This window comes from Pinus tabuliformis, chromosome Q (assembly GCF_031772625.1).
Source record: "Pinus tabuliformis cultivar Carrire ecotype Pingquan chromosome Q, CPIR1, whole genome shotgun sequence".
In the NCBI taxonomy this organism is placed as follows: Eukaryota; Viridiplantae; Streptophyta; class Pinopsida; order Pinales; family Pinaceae; genus Pinus; species Pinus tabuliformis.
In genome coordinates this window covers 1,273,097,562-1,273,109,658 of record NC_142296.1, presented here as the reverse complement: position 1 = coordinate 1,273,109,658, position 12,097 = coordinate 1,273,097,562, and the positions used below count along the sequence as shown (strand labels likewise).

Below are 12,097 nucleotides of genomic sequence, written 5' to 3'. Positions count from 1 at the left end.
GCATTTCCCTTGATTCCAGTTTATGGATATAACATCAAAGTTCTTATATTAAATATTAAAAGGTGGGTGCAAGCTAATGATGGTCTTTCATGATGTGTTAGTATTAATAACTTGCAAAATGATTCTAGTTACTTCACAATGAATTTAAGTATGGTGTTAAAAGATGAAAAGTAGGAAAATGAATCAGTTTTCCAAATATATAATTTTAATTTATAGAAATTGCATATAGCTATGTGAAATTTGAGTTTTGTAATAATGGTATGCTATTTTTTATGCAAAATACAATGCATATGTTTCCATTAATACTAACTTTGAGTACTTGAATAATGGAATTTCACTATAAAAATTTGTAGAACTATAGAGAACACACACACACACACTATATATATCTATATATATATATATATATATATATATATATATATATATATATATATATATAGATAGATAAGTGTGTGTGTGTGTGTGTGTGTGAATTCATTATATATAGTTAACTAGACCCATTGGGTTTTAGATTAGAAATAAACTATTATGACCCTAAGGGGGGCATATACTAGCTTACATGTATATGGTATGACCCCAAGAAGGGGCTTATAAGGGGTTAAACTTTTATGTAATGTCTAAATGTATATGTTATAGGTTTGGCCTAGTGAAAAGGGGACCACATGTTCCTCTTTCCCTCTCTCCCCTATGATGAGCCTCATCATTGGGTAATTATATGGGCCTTAATTCACCTCCTAGCTTAGTCAAACCAACTTTTCTCACAACTTATTACATGTTTTTGATTATATTTTGTTTATGAGATGAGTTAGTGTGAGATATCATGCCTAGTGGACTAATATGCATTGAATGTAGGTTTGAAGGAAAAAATCAAGGAATTTTGGAAAAGACTAAGGTTGAAACTCGAATGGGACAAGGGAGAGGGATTGTAGGAGGTAAATCCTCCTCATTTACTTCTCCCCCATTCGAATATTCCTCCATTTATCACACCAACTCGGAGTGCAAGCAGCCAAGTCATGAGGATTAGAAGGCAGCTGAGCAAGTGAGAGACAAAGAGCTAGTTTATCTCGAGTTTGGGAGCCGAGCCTCCCTAATTTTAAGGAAGTCATTGGGGACTTTAGTTGTATAAGTAGAGAGGCCTAGAGCCTCATTAGGATTCGAATTTTTGTTGTAAAACTCTAAGTTATTTTCGAGCTCCAGACTTGTGGAATATTTTGATGTAATTTTATGTTTTGGTAATAAGAATGAGTTTTGTTTTGAGCCAACACTGAGTTAACTCAGAGGGCTGAAGCTCTTGGGTTAGGGCCCAACCCTAGCAGCCAAGGCTCCTCTTTTGTATCTGTATGTTTAGCTTAGTTTCATAGCTTCATTGTTAATTTGTCTTTAGAGGTATTTTCATTGCAAGTAGTGTAGATTTGATTGGTTGTTTATTAGTTTGCTTCCATTTGTGCCTTACTTTAGTAGTAGGTTGGTAGGGATAAAAGAAGCACCACAAGGTTGTCAGTAGGTGTCTTGGCCTCACTTCTTCCCTCTGGGATCATGATTTGAGGAAGGGACCCTTATGCAGCCCCAAAAACACAGATTTCTATTTCTTTCATAAGCTTTAAGAGTTTACTGTATTTAAGCTAGAATTTGATCAGTTGCAAAGTAGGATTGTATTGCCATCTCTTCTATCTTCATTCTTGTAGTAGATCTCATCCATGATTCCATTCCTTTCAACTACTTTCTTCATGCATAAGGTAGACAGTTAGATCATTAATTCTGTTTTTCTAGCTTATGAGAATGCTTCTTGTTTACATGACTTCTTGAAAATTACACATGTTTGATGTAGAGCAGGCACTTCAGAAGTAGACAGAGATCTCATAGCAAGAAACCACCTTCCAACTCCATTCACCCATAGGCATTCCTCGTTTCCATCAAAACCTTCACCAATTTCATCATTTTACATAGAAATTTCCTCAAGCATTTTGAGCGAATCCAACCATCTCCTAAACTTGGTTTTGGGTTCTGAGTGATCCTAGGCCTCTTCTCACTCCATTCCACCCATCAACTACCTTCCCTAAGCTTTCCATCACCTCCAACACCCATCGTTTTTCTCACGGTTGCATCCTATAGAAATACAGGGAATCTTGTAGGTTTCTAGTACATCTTGTAGGTTTTCCTAAAGTGGCCTATTTTAAGGCCGAATTGAGGGAAAACCTCTAGGAATCCCCCAAAGGTCACCCAAGGGTCTCCCACACCATCCAGCCATCTCCTAAACCATCTAGCCATCCTCAAACATCCCTAAACCACCTGCCACGTCACGAAAAGAGATTAGTTTGCATATTTAATTTTGCGTGAAAAGAACAAAAAGACAAAACAGAGTTATTTCAATCCCTTTACTTGCACAATAGTGATGTTTGATGATTTTAACTTCCATACTTAGGCAGTAGCATTTGGTTCATGTTAATTTAGCATTATTGCAAATTATAGTTTCGTAGCAGTTAATTAGGAAATGGTGTGATTTAGCATTGAATTTCGGTCTTTTTCATTATTGCAATAGATCAGCTCTCTCTTAGATTGGATTTCCCTTTCTTTCATCAAGAACTAAAGATTCTTCTAAATCCATAGAAGCCTAGCTTGAAAACCCCAGTGGTCTCTCACCAGCTGAACAAGTGACAAAAGGCAAAACCATTACTTTTACTTGTGTATACAGTAGTGTCACCTCCAAGCTGGTATGAACCCCGGGTTGATAAAGTAAAGCTGGTAGCCCAGGAGTTGCAACATTCTTGCTGCAATACTAGTGTTCATCACTTTTTGGCACTATTGCTAGGAGAGCCTTGGCCATTTTCTATCCTAGATGCACTAGGAGGCACCCTAGGAATGAGTGTCCATTGAATTCTATTGAAATTTGCTCAATCTGTGAAGAAAACCACTCCACAGAAAAGTGCCCTTCTTTGACTGGACTCAAAGCTATATATCAAGGAGTTGAAGGGGTCACTAAGAAGCTCTATTACATAAACCAAAGGAGACCTCATGGGCTTAGGCCATACTAGCAGGTCATGCAAGGGTCATCCCATGCATATTATAACCCCAACCAGACCACATCCATACCTTCCTAGGGACCCCTTGCTCATCCTTCCTGGTCTACACCTCCTCCTTGGTCCTTTGCATCTCAGTATCATTCCCAGCCAACCAGCCAGTCATTTCAACCATATGCTCCACCACAACCTCAGTGGAATGCATCGCCCCAGGGGTGGAGGCCCCAATACAACAATGCTCTAGCTTTATTGCCTCCAACACCTGCCCAACCACAGTTGTTACACTCTGCTCCACCCAAGCAACCCTAGATGCCTTCCCAGCCAAATTTAAACCCGAACAACAGATAGGCTCAACAAGTATACAATGGAGAGACATCATATCCATCTTATGTTGTGGAAATCCAGGAAATTAACCTAAGATTTCAGAGAGTTATCCCAGATAACCAACCTCTGCCTCCACCTAGGGAGGTTGAGGAAGAAAGAGAGGAAAACATTATTAAGTTAAATCCACCCTTTCCTGAGAGATTAACCCAACCACTCTAGCCTACCCCAGAAGAGGCTGAACTTCTTGGATAATTGAAAAATCTACGTGTAAAGATTCCACTTCTCCAAGCAATAAAAGATGTGCCTATTTATAATAACTTGATTAAGAATAAGTGCTTCAATCATCCAGGGAGGCGAAGAAGAGATGCCCCTACCATTAATTTCATTGGATAACTGTCTGACTTAATGCTGGGGCAGGTAATTTGTCCAAAGTATTTGGACCCTGGAAGCCCTGTATTAGATGTGCACATTAATGGCACCATTGTCCCACACACTTTGATCGATCTTGGGGTTGCCATTAATGTGATGACCAAGGACACCATGCTCAAGCTTAACCTCAAAGGTTCATTGAGAAAGACCACAACAGTCCTGCAACTTGCAGACCGCTCCATAGTGACCCCTGAGAGGATTGTGGAGGATGTGATGGTCTCCATTGACTCTTGGGAGTACCTTGCAAATTTCCTAGTTCTCCAGCCTAATGCTAAGCTTATTGGTTACCCTCTCATCCTTGGGAGGCCAACAATGTAAACTTTGAAACGGGAACTATAAACTCAAAACGAGAACTCTGGCCCAAAAACCCCAAAAAAACCACAAAAACAGTGCTCAAAACGAAAAGTGTGTATACTGGAACGATGTTTTTTTTTTTAGGTGTCAATTTTGCAGCTGTTTTAAAAATGGCAGTGACTACGAAATTTTCTACGAAATTTTCCTGCAAAATATAGCTTCAGAAAAAAAGTGTTGATACTGGAATAATGATTTTTTTTTTAGGTGTCAATTTTGCGGGTGTTTTAAAAATGGCAGTGACTACGAAATTTTCTACGAAATTTTCCTGCAAAATATAGCTTCAGAACGAAAGTGTTGATACTGGAATCGACCCGCCGCCGGTCCGGTGGGGTGGGGCGGCCCGGGGGTGCCGCCGCGTGGAATTGGTAATGTGGATCGTCATTTGATGCGTGGAATTGGTAAAACCCAAGCTGCCCGTCAATGGAGAATGTCTGCGTCTTTTCACTTTGCCGAGTCTCTATGTCGCATACTGTCTCTCTATCCGTTGTATCGCACATACAAGCTGACGTCCACCCTCGAAACCTGTAGTCGGGGATGCGAGGGCAACCTAACGTCACCTTAAAATTTTCATCAAAACCATAATGCTAACTATATATAATTGGAGTACAGACAAAATAATAGAGCTCGACCAAATATAGATATCGTTGCTCAAACATTCACATAATAAATAACAAATTTAATATATACAATTAATTTTTCAAAAACATGCTACTTGGACCATTGCTGACCTAAGAGGCATCCTTCACAGTATCATATAATAAAATACAATATATTACAATAGTCTTTAAGAGTCCATGAAGTGTAATATGGTCTTGAAATACACTATACATGTGAGGACTTCCAACCAAAGGGCGTATGCATCACTAAAGAACTTATCCAATCCTAATATTTGTATTGTTCCAAAGCATAAGGGTTCAATGAATATGCACGGTTGTTTTTTAACTAAGCGCAATCATATCTATGAGAATCCTCCTATTTGAATTCTCTCATGCATCCCCCTAGCAACTTCCCCTAAATCCTTCTTCTTATTCCAAGAATGGAGGTGAGACACCTCTTTAGTCTTCCTAGTCAGAATTTGCCTCCAAAATTTCTTAGGAGCTAGCTTAGAGAGGTGTAAGAGATTCCCTTGTCTTTGACGAATGTATTGCCTCTTTTTCCTTTTAGTTAGAGCTTTATATATTTTTATCTTGTCCATTTTAAGAGATTCATCAACAGCTTCCTTAATTGCTCTCCTCGCACTTTTACACTCTTTGTCATACCATGGATTGGTTTTGCTATTTCTTTTATTATTTGATATAGGAAAATAATTTGCAAAATTTGATAACTAATTCTCTAAATCCCTTTCCAAGACTAACACTTGAAAAGTCAATTAGGTAACAAACATGCTATTAGATAGAACTATTTGTTTCTTTATTTCACCAAACCAAATTGAAAAAATAATTTTATAAATTAAAAATCAATAATACAATCTTAGAAGCAGTTTAAATCTATTATTATAATCATGATGTGAAATTGAATAGCTAGATTCTTAGCACATCTAATATTCTTTTTTATTCTGCTATCAATGATATCATATTTTCCAACGTTTGATACATTGTGCAAGGCCTATCTATATAAAAGGATCATGAAATACAAAAAATGGAGAACCTTTTCCCACGAGCATGTGTGTGCTCGACACAATAGTACTTGCAACAACCATGGTTTGGAATCACATTATTATAAACTATGTCTTAGATTCAAATGCATAACTTTGTGGCGAAGGAATTTTCGAGCGAATAGATGATATACATGACAATGGAAACCATGTTTGTGTAGTAAAAGTTATTCTTAATTGGTAACTAGAATATGAGAAAAACACCCATAAGATAGGTTTCCTCAAAAGCACCCATGAAAAATTACCAAAAAAACATTTTTCTGAACCGATTACCAACAAGATGATTTCGAATAAGTAAAGGGTGCACTCAGTAGCTCTATTCCTCACACATGCGATAGAGAGATATAACTTAAGGCAAAAGACTTTTGAAAGATTACAATCCTAAAAATAATTTTTCCAACATGCATATTTTTTTCATTCTAACCATAGAATTGATATATTTCCATTCAATAAATTTGATTCATCCGTTTTCGTAAATCAAAAGTTTAAATGAATCCATACTTAAAACTGACCTTACTAAAGATAAAAAATTGATTTAAGAAATGAATATAAAATAGTGGTACGTTTCCGTAAGAGGCTTCTATTTATATCCTTTTAACATATACAAGGAGAGGGTTAGAAATTACTACTTTGGGTGGTTGTGATATTATAATTTGTTTACATAGTAATAATGAGATAGTGTAAATTTGTTGTGATATTATAATTTGTTTGCAGAGTAATAATGAGATAGTGTAAATTTTTTTAAATTGGTATGTATTTATTTTTTATATAAATATTTTTTTGGTTGATGTATATTTTAATGGTTATTTTTGTGGAAAATGTTATATGTTTTGAAGTAAAAGAAAAGATTTTGATTTATAGTGTTAATATGGCATTAGTTGGGATTCATTCTAATAATTTTTTTGGCATAAGACTTAGATTTTTTATTTTCTAAAAGATATATTTTATTATAAATGTAATTAAAGATTCATTTTAATTTCAAGCTTAATATATGCTGAGAGAAACCAAATTTCTTAGAGAGCAAATACTTTCAAATTTAAAAAAGTGTTTAATTGAGGAACTGTATCCCTCTCATTTCATGATATCTTTAAAGTTAAGATATATATATATATATATAAAAGGAGTAATTTGGAGAAAAACCCATTAACATTGTACATTATTGTTTGAGATAATTATTAACATACAGTTTATTTGGTTTCCAGATTTATTGTCTCACAGTGATATCATGTGTGTTTTGCACTAGTTATTTTGGCATGATGTGAACGGTGTAAGAACGTCAGTGACTTTCTTGCTGGAACTGTTGGTGGAAGGGTTTCCCTTCTCACGGAAAGGAGGGCGTGCGACTTATTGAGACTGTGTACGTTGTTGACCTGGTATGCTTAAGAGTTGAATAAATAAGCAATTCAAACTACCATTCCAGTGAATCCCGCAATATAAATAACCCATTCTTAAATTAAATCATTAAATTGATTTTTATAACATTCGAGACTATATTATCTTTTTGTGGGATTTTATCGAGGATGTATGCTCCACGCTGCTGGTTTTCATTTTTCTGAGTTGTATTCTTTGAAGGAGTCTGTCTAGTTGTAGTCGAGGGAAATAAACTAGAGCTCACAAGCGTACGGGTCGATTCCGGGAATCGACCCGCCGCCGGTCGGGCGGCGCGGGGGTGGCGCTGCGCACCGCAGCGCCACCCGCGCCGCCCGACCGGCGGCGGGTCGATTCCCGGCATCGACCGGTACGCTTGTGAGCTCTAGTTTATTATTCATTTACCTTTCATTCCATAACAAATATACCAATATCGACTCGATACCCACATAATACAATCCCGAATGAACTGACCACATAAACAAAGGAAACCATCCATCAAAGTTGCGTGAGTAGTAGAGACACCCCCGCGCCGCCCGACCGGCCCCCCCCGCGGGGGTGGCGCTGCGTTTACATTTTTCTGGGTTCTCCGGCTGCAAATTTCGCCCGCAAGACAATACATAATCTAACATATTTAAATTTATTAGCTGTGAATATTTGGTAGTTAATGGCCATTTACACTTTCACAATACAAAGTTCCGTTCTATCACCTGAACCACTTCAATAAACTCTCAACAAACTCAATTTCAGAGCAATCCTTAAAATACAGTAATTGAAAGACGTTTTAAAAACCCAGAGAATGACACCCGCCCAATCTAATGTGAACATCGATATATCTATCGGTTTCATCCACGCCCTTATCTAATACATTCCATACTCGAATTCCTCCATCGAGGCTACCCGTGTATATCATATAGCAGTTCATCAAATCATCAACGCGTGCAGTAATACACTTTACAGGAGCTGTGTGGCCTTCCAAAACCGCTACGCACCTATGCAAAGTACCTGCTTCTCTTCTCCAAACTCTAATGCTCTTATCGGCAGATCCATAACAAACCATATCGGAGACCGTTGCCAAGCACAACACAGCTTGTCTGTGTCCCTTCAACTCGCCAGTGACAGATTTGTTCATTCCATCGACCAATTTATCGACCTCCCACACGAAAACTGAAGAATCACCTCCACCAGAATACAGGACCAAACCGTCCGGGCTTAGAGCCACACCATTCACTGCAAATTTATGCTTATTCATCGTGGTCACCAGCGAATGTTTTTTATGATCGGCGTATTTCGTCCAGACTTTGATTGTGCGGTCGGCGGAGGCAGTGTACACCAAACCACGCGAAGAAACGATGAGTGCGTTTATGGCATCGTCGTGCGCTCGAAACGAGTCCACGCAACGGAAATCAGAGAGCCTCCACACCTTCACCGTTCTGTCCCACGAAGCCGAATATAGATTACCATTTTCTACCGCCATTGCAGATATTGTATCTGCATGCTGGATCCAAAGGCACTGCTTGTGCCGGCGGACCTCAACATAATTTTTAGGCGCCAGAAAGTTCTGCAAATAGTCCTTCACAGTGGGTATCGTGCACACTAGATTATGACGCAGAGAAGAGTCTTGTTGAGCCTTAGAACGTTTCCATACTCTAATCTTGTGATCCTGGTGGGCACTGAATATTTTATCTTCGACAACCAGAATACATTTAACTGTTCCACTTTCGCAACCGAATCTGCAGGGCTCTACGGGTTCTCGGTATTCATCATATTGTTCACATACTCGAAGGCCCTTACCAATGGATCCACTGTATAGCAAATTATATTTTTTCACAAAGGCGATAGAATAAATGCAACCCTCACGATCTTTGATTGCTAACACGCATCGGTACTTTTTGAGCGGCAGAATGGAGTAAAAGTTAACTGACATTCTAGAACGATCTTGCAGGCAAACAAGCTCTTGGTGTTTACTCCCGCACCGCCCCCGCGCCGCCCGAGCGGCGGCGGGTCGATTCCCGGAATCGACCCGTACGCTTGTGAGCTCTAGTTTATTTCCCTCGACTACAACTAGACAGACTCCTTCAAAGAATACAACTCAGAAAAATGAAAACCAGCAGCGTGGAGCATACATCCTCGATAAAATCCCACAAAAAGATAATATAGTCTCGAATGTTATAAAAATCAATTTAATGATTTAATTTAAGAATGGGTTATTTATATTGCGGGATTCACTGGAATGGTAGTTTGAATTGCTTATTTATTCAACTCTTAAGCATACCAGGTCAACAACGTACACAGTCTCAATAAGTCGCACGCCCTCCTTTCCGTGAGAAGGGAAACCCTTCCACCAACAGTTCCAGCAAGAAAGTCACTGACGTTCTTACACCGTTCACATCATGCCAAAATAACTAGCGCAAAACACACATGATATCACTGTGAGACAATAAATCTGGAAACCAAATAAACTGTATGTTAATAATTATCTCAAACAATAATGTACAATGTTAATGGGTTTTTCTCCAAATTACTCCTTTTATATATATATATATATATCTTAACTTTAAAGATATCATGAAATGAGAGGGATACAGTTCCTCAATTAAACACTTTTTTAAATTTGAAAGTATTTGCTCTCTAAGAAATTTGGTTTCTCTCAGCATATATTAAGCTTGAAATTAAAATGAATCTTTAATTACATTTATAATAAAATATATCTTTTAGAAAATAAAAAATCTAAGTCTTATCCCAAAAAAATTATTAGAATGAATCCCAACTAATGCCATATTAACACTATAAATCAAAATCTTTTCTTTTACTTCAAAACATATAACATTTTCCACAAAAATAACCATTAAAATATACATCAACCAAAAAAATATTTATATAAAAAATAAATACATACCAATTTAAAAAAATTTACACTATCTCATTATTACTCTGCAAACAAATTATAATATCACAACAAATTTACACTATCTCATTATTACTATGTAAACAAATTATAATATCACAACCACCCAAAGTAGTAATTTCTAACCCTCTCCTTGTATATGTTAAAAGGATATAAATAGAAGCCTCTTACGGAAACGTACCACTATTTTATATTCATTTCTTAAATCAATTTTTTATCTTTAGTAAGGTCAGTTTTAAGTATGGATTCATTTAAACTTTTGATTTACGAAAACGGATGAATCAAATTTATTGAATGGAAATATATCAATTCTATGGTTAGAATGAAAAAAATATGCATGTTGGAAAAATTATTTTTAGGATTGTAATCTTCAAAAGTCTTTTGCCTTAAGTTAGAGTCAACCTCACAAGTTTATACATTTTAGCATGTGAGCTTGACTCTACCTTGTAGGCACAAAATAATCAATTCCCTAAGAATAAATGTCCTTGCACATATATTTTGGGTTAATTCCCCATAATCAATCCCCCCTTTAGAAATATTGGTGTCCATAAAATAATGGTATTTGCCAAAACCATTCAAGAAAAGAAACAGTTTTTACAAAGTTCGTAATTGTTTCTTGACATCAACCAATTGGGAGCATATCCTTATAAAAACAAAGTCTTTACAAAAACTTATTGTTACATGCCAACACTCTTGGAAATCATGGTCATTTCATACAATATTTTAGTTACATGTGGTTTATTAGTCGTGGAAAGCACTCTAATAGTGGTTTATCAGACCAACAAACCTTGATAATTTATCATCCCCCAGCTGATACACGGTGATGTATTGACCAAGGAATCCAGTTAGTAGCTCATGAAAAAATTTGATTTTAATTGTACGAGCAAATAGATCATCTGATAAGCCAGGGAAGGCTCGTTAGGATTGAGTGACATCATAATTGTGGGGTACAAAACTTTGTGCTAAATAGCCACAACAATATATGTGCAGTCACACGATGCGAATTCATTAGATAAATTATTTTTTATGGTTAGTTTTGGCAAAACAATAATGTTGGTCTTACACATGGTTGATGAATATTAAAGTTTTGTGTATCACATTGTTTAGGTTACTAAATGAGGTTAGATTTAAGTTAATCATTAATTTTTGAAAAAAAAAGTAGTTATTATTATCTTTTTGACATGAAATTCATAAAAAAAACTATTATTTGACCATTTTTAGTTAATATTTTTGTATAAAAATTGTAATTTTGACATGTTAATTCTAGCAAAAAATTATCAAAACGTTTAGTTTTTTGCTTATATTTATGTTAAAAATGGTTATTTTTTATGTCCGTTGTTAAAAAATGTTGTTTTTTAGAAACAATAATTTCATGTGGATTGAAAAATTAATTAAGGATGTCTAAATATGTAGATTATCTAAAATTCAAACTATCGACTTTCTAATTTAAAAATGCAAAACAATAAAAACCCCACTAAAAAAAAAAAAAAATTAAGATAGAGAACAAGAAAATATGAATACAATGACAACTTCAAAAACTATCAAATTTAGAAAATAATTTTTTACATTTCACACACTAGAAAATTTAAAGTCAAAAAATAGGTCTTTTAAAAAAAGGGTGTGATGCAGAATACACACTTTTTAAAATCAGGATGAAAATCACTACCATTCACCGAGCCTCACCCACTTAATGCACATGAAAAAAATTAAAGTTCCAAAAAGCATGTTCTTAAAAAAACATGTGTATTCTGCATCAACACTTTTGAAAATCGGGTCATTTTTTTGCCACCTCTACAAAACGGGTAACAGTATCAGTTCCCGTTTCAAAGTTTACATTGTTGGCCTTGGTTCGCCATTGTTGATGCTTACATCAGCTGCAGAGCTAGGAATATGACCATCAAGAATGGGCATATGTCCAAGCAGTTAGTCCTATACCCTCCTACTCAACCATATCTAGGACATGATTTACCTTTATGGCTGGAAGAGGATGAAGAAGATGAAGTTTATATTGCCCAACTGTATACCTTAGAAACAACCATG

The 12,097-nt window shown here is 36.2% G+C and overlaps 1 pseudogene; it reads right to left on the bottom strand.

The window, feature by feature from the left end:
• Positions 1 to 7,933: 7,933 nt before the first annotated feature.
• Positions 7,934 to 9,076, bottom strand: LOC149224488 (protein JINGUBANG pseudogene; annotated as a pseudogene).
• Between the last annotated feature and the right edge of the window lie 3,021 nt (positions 9,077 to 12,097).